We start from the raw sequence: 5,741 nt of genomic DNA on the forward strand, positions 1-5,741 counted from the left end.
GGCATATGCTTTAACCACTATCAGTACACGTTGGCCTTTTGTATGGCCAATTCCCTCAAACACTATTGACACATGTTGGGGTATACACTATGCATGGGTATCTTGGGCTCGTGCCGTACACTATGTGCACCATAATCGGGTAGTGGGTGGGTTTAGGCATATTTTCATTTTTCTACCATGCCAATGCCATTTTTATGGCTTCTAAATTCATATAAGTGCTCACTAGCACCCGTACCTATGCCTGTCTTAATTTTGCCTAACATGAACACTGTGCCTAAGCCTCTTGAGTCTTGAATACTACCTATGCCATTGTTTCGAGCTAGTTCCTCGTGACCTAGGCCTCTAGTAGGCCTCAAGGCCTGGTCCCCCTAGCTGTTGGAACTTATCCCACTAAAACCCCTAGGCTTGGACCAGCTTGCATTCTGTGACACCTACACTTGCCTCAACCACCATCGGCACATGCTAGCCCTTTGTGTGAGCAGTTCTCTCAAACACCATCAATACATGTTGGATCGTAAATCGCGCGTGGGTATCCTAAGCTTAGACTACATACCATGTGCACTATGACTGGGTAGTAGGTGGGTTCAGCCTATCTTCATATTTCTATCATGCCAATGCCAATTTTATGGCTTGTAAATTCTTATAATGGTCCCTTAAGCCTTTATGTGAAGTTTCATGGTAAGATGACTCGTTTCTATTTTTCATGATTTTAAAAAACTTTTATGATTCAAGATTTTTTTAAATTTTTTTTAGAAGGAGTTTTGACCCCAAATTTGGTGTATGTGATCCTTGTCTTTTTTTACATCTAAAAAAACTTCAGCTAAAAAACCAAAGTGTAGGCCATTTGAAAAAAACATCTTCATTTCAAAGCACTTGAATGGCAATTGGTTGCAAACCTATAAAAGCTCTTAAGCTCTCTAAGGGGTATGAGTTGTTGAGGCTTTTTGAGGGATAGAGGGCCAATATAAATGTTTGGATTGTGGCAACATGGACGGTTCACCTCCCACAACGTCACAATAAGTCCACTGATCCTTATTATTTAGAAGAAGAAGAAGTCATAACAAGGTTTCAGTAGGTGAACCTGCGAAAGGATCATTGTTGAAACCTACTTACCTTGAGCACCCTCCAACCCTTGGTGAGAGTGATAGTCATTTTGTTCTGTCTCTAGGGCGGGTGAAATGATTAGCATCATCACCCATGGCCAAATAACGAACCCTCAACGTAAATTGTGCCAAGGTACCAGAATAAAAAAAAATGTGTGCACCATTGTCATCCCATTTGTAGTGTGTGCATAGGTAGCACTATGACTCCTTTTGTCATGAAAAAATAAAATGACTCTCTACAATGGATATCTCAGCTCTCACATCGATGAAGAATGTAGTGAAATGTGATACTTAGTTTAATTATAGAATCCCATGAACCATTGAGTCTTTGGATGCAAGTTATGCCCCAAGTCATTAGGTCGAGGGCATGCTTGCCTAAGTGTCATGCATTGTTGCCCCCTCCAACCCCCTATTGGGCTTCAGGTGAGGGGGAAGGAAGATGGCCTTCTATAATCTTGTCAGTCATAGTTGGCCCCAAAGTGAGTCCCTGGCAACGATAGCATTGTGACTGTTAGTGGTAAAGCTACTGGCATGCTTTGTCTCTGGTGACGCATGTTCATTGTCTATTCGGACCCATCAAACCCCCTATTTACTCGATCGATGCTCACATCGTGACCCTAGGTCTAGTGGGATTACTTGTTGAGTTTAAGCATTTCAATAAGTGAAGGAAAAAAAACTTACCAGAATTCTTATAGTAATAGTGAGTGAACCAAGAAGAGCCTAACTTGAGAATGAAGTGCCTCCAACATCCTAATTGTAGTTTAGAGAAACATCTTCAACGGCAGACCAGGCCTAAGTCCCCTAGAAAAGAGCACTTGAGAGGGTGAGAGACCCATTATGCTTGGACCCTATTGCACTATGAGGCATTGTTTATGAGTCGAGTTGTTTGGAAATGTAGCACCAATCAGGCAATAAATTCCATCCAAGGCTGAATATGAGAAAGAGACCGATAGTGAACAAATATCATGAAGGAAATATGAAAAGAGTTTTGGAAAGAGAGTCAAAGACTGCTTAAAATTATCCAAAGGGAAGCAGATAGGGGTCGATAATTCATCCCAGTCAAAAGTGGAATGACGAGAGCTTGTTCACCTATCAGCTTAGGGCATAGGCTAATGCAAGTCATGATGTCGGCCCAAGCCTGAGCTTTTGATATGCCCATAAAGATGTCATCATCGTGATCATGCAATGCAGCATGCACCATCTTGACAAGCCCCGACACTGACATGCTCCAAGCATCAGCTTGTAGGCTCTCCATATAGCCCATCTTGAAACATGGACCAAAGAGTCTGACATGTGTATAAGTCAATGGGCTAGAAAACCCATAAAGCGTAAGAAAGCTTATTGGTGAGATCCCTTGTGGGTGCACCACCGATTAACCTTGATCTTTTGAAAAAAGTTCAAGTGTGGGCATGCTTGATTAGGGCAAAGCTAGAGGAAACTCTGGTGGAGGCCCACAACGATACTGATGTGCAAATTGTTTGTTTGACTTTGGTATGGGGGTGAAAGACTAATCGAACCATATAGTAGTTGGTTCCCTTCAAAGTATCCCTTAAAATAACTGGAGCTAGCGAGTTCTACAAGTAAAACCAATGATTAGAGACATCGGGGGTGCAACACCCTCTACTTATTCTCAAACTTTAAATAGGTAGGATAATGTGGCTACTTCATTCAAGCATGCCACAAAATTGAGAACTCCAAGTGGGCAATCTTTAGAAAGCTGCACTGATGATGGGGGATGAATTGGAAGCTAGGTTACAATGCCTAACTACACACTAACCTAGAACCCACAAAGGGTGTTAGTTGAATAAGATAATAAGATAGAGATCATGGAAGTTAAAATCCATTAAAGAGTGTGTAACAACTCACCTGTTGAATCAACTAGCCCTAAAAATGGATGGCACTTAAGTGCATGACCTATACTCGACTGTCTGGTACAGGGCCAGGCCCCGATAAGGAGGAAGGCACAGTGGTCACTGCAAAACCAAAGGTGCAAGCTCAGGCAGAGTGGCCATCATTGCAGATCTTGGTGGTTGTAGCAAATATTCAAATGAGAACTTTGAAGGCTGCAGTAGGGAAAGGTTCTGTGTAAATGGCACTTGCACATAGGTTAGTTTATCCTAAAAGATAGGGAAGCCCATCCAATAGCATGTTCGACGTGAGCTTCGAAAAAGAATTTGATTAAAATTCTTGAATTGGGATGCGATGGTTGACAACAACGTTAGGGAGTCTAAAGACGTGGGGGCCTTGGAAAGTGTTATCTGACAGCAACATTAGGGAGTCTAGAGACATGGGGGCCTTGGAAAGTGTTATCTTTTCTATTTAATAGCTTGCCCACCCTGCTCAGCTAGAAGTAAGGTCAAGTGGTTGGAAAAGCAGTGCATGTCACATCGTGTCTGGTGTGTCCCTGATGGCCCTTGAAAATCCAATGAACGAAATGTCTTTTGCACTTGGTCATACTCATAACCACATCAGGTCTCCAAAGTGAACAACCTATGGTCGATGGAACAATGTAGGCAAGGAAAGTTAGCAAAAAGATTGGCTCTGAAGGTTGGGCATAGAGGTCCCAGTCCCAAACCTATTGACTATCAGTGGACTAGTAGAGTTACTCCCATGACAAAAATGGGTCATTGCGTGTCAGTCAGAGGATGAACTAGGAATAGCTTCATTGAGGGCCTGTTTCGACTAATGAACAATTGAATCAAAATTAGTATGGACATGGGGAATCAATTATTTAATTAAAACAAAGCATTGCAATGGTCCTTTTGGATGCTTATGCAATGTGATTTTTGCTTAGTGCTTTGATTGTCAAAGTGAAAAAATTCAACCAAGCATGGGTAAATGGCAGGAGCAACTACGACTCTCTTAAGGTAGCCAAATGCCTCGTCATCTAATTAGTGACACACATGAATGGATTAACAAGATTCCCACTATCCCTGTCTATTATCCAGGGAAACCATAGCCAAGGGAATAGGCTTGGTAGAATTAGTGGGAAAAGGAGACCTTACTGAGCTTGACTCTAGTCTAACTTTATGAAATGACTCGAGAGGTGTAGGATAAGTGGGAGCCTTCAGGTGAAATTGAAATACCACTACTTTTAATGTTATCTTACTTATTGTGTGAATTAGAGGTAGGGCACGACCCTTTCTTTGAGACCTAAGGCTAACCTTGGTGAGTCAAACTAGACGAAAGACATTGTTACATTTAGAGTTTGGTTAGGGCAGCACATTTATTAAAAGATAATGCAGGTGTCCTAAGATGAGCTCACAAGAATAGAAATCTTATGTTGAACAAAAGGGTAAAAGCTTGTTTGATTCTAATTTCCAGTATGAACATGAACAATGAAAGTGTGGCCTATCAATCCTTTAGACTTTCAGAATTTGAAGTGAGAGGTGTCCAAAAAGTTAACACTAGATAACTAGCTTATGGTAGCCAATCGTTCATAGCAAAGTTGATTTTTGATCCTTAGATGTTGGCTCTTCCTGTCATTATGAAGTAGAATTCACCAAGTCTTGGATTGTTCACCCACCAACAAAGAATGTGAGTTAGCTTTAGACCATCATAAGATAGGTTAGTTTTACCCTACTGATGGCAATGTTGCAATAGTAACTCAATATAGTACGAGAAGAACCATTGATTCACACAATTGGTCATCATGCTTGGTTGGAAAGCTAGTGGCGCGAAGCTATTATGTTCTAGATTATGACCTCTAAGTCAAAATTTAGGCTAGAAGCAATGCACATGCCTACTACCTGATTGCTAACTTGTAGGGGCCCATGGCCCCTGTGGGCATGTCATATGTGCAACCCCAATGGTGGACAAGCCGCGCAGGCCTCCTTGGAGATCAATTCCCATCAAGTAATAGGTAGAATCCTTTGTAGATAACTTAAATACATGGTAGGGTATTGTAAGTGGTAAAGTTACATTGCTACCATGATATACTAAGATTCTACCATTTGTTGCTTTGATTTGCCCCTTCTTCTTCCACACCCACTGAAACCCTCTTACTTTATTTTTTTAGTCCACACCTCTTTGGGTTTGGAGATGAATGGAGTTCTCCATTGTAATCGATTCGTTCGGGTGATGACATTCTTCCCTCGAGCATCCAAGTAAACGACAATTACAAGCCCTCGATATTTGTTACAAGGATGGGCTCGCCCATTGTGTGGGCACCTACCTCAAACTCCTCCTACCCTTACACACCAGGCCCTAGTGTTGATGGGTTGTTGACTCAGACACCATCGCCAGATGTTGGCCCATTATTGCCTTAAACACCATCAGTAGAGGCTAGCCCTTTGGTGTAGGCAAGATGTTGCCTTAAACATCATCGCCAGATGCCGACACTTGATGTAGGCACTTACCTTGACCACCATCCTTGCAACTGGGCCCTTGGCATGGGTTGTTGCTTAGGACACCTCTTTAGTAGATACTAGCACTTGGTGTAGGTTGTTGCTTTGAACACCCCTTTGGTAGACGTTGGCACTTGGTATAGCATATGTATTGTAACCTTCCTACCCAAGACACTTGTCTACCTCTTGATCGCCATTGGCACCAAATGATGCTCGGTGCATGTGTCACTAGCTCTGGTCTTAAGCCAAACTCTATATGGCCTTGGACAAGGAATTGACTCTGCTTGCCCAA

The 5,741-nt window shown here is 42.2% G+C and overlaps 2 pseudogenes; both read left to right on the top strand.

Moving 5' to 3' along the window:
• The first annotated feature begins 1,333 nt into the window (after positions 1-1,333).
• Positions 1,334-1,488, top strand: LOC149511431 (5.8S ribosomal RNA; annotated as a pseudogene).
• A 227-nt stretch (positions 1,489-1,715) lies between these two features.
• LOC149511432 (25S ribosomal RNA) lies at positions 1,716-5,073 on the top strand (annotated as a pseudogene).
• Positions 5,074-5,741: the final 668 nt, after the last annotated feature.

The sequence above is a fragment of the Durio zibethinus genome, chromosome 25 (genome assembly GCF_047325235.1).
Source record: "Durio zibethinus cultivar Kanyao isolate XHJ-2024 chromosome 25, ASM4732523v1, whole genome shotgun sequence".
NCBI lineage: Eukaryota > Viridiplantae > Streptophyta > Magnoliopsida > Malvales > Malvaceae > Durio > Durio zibethinus.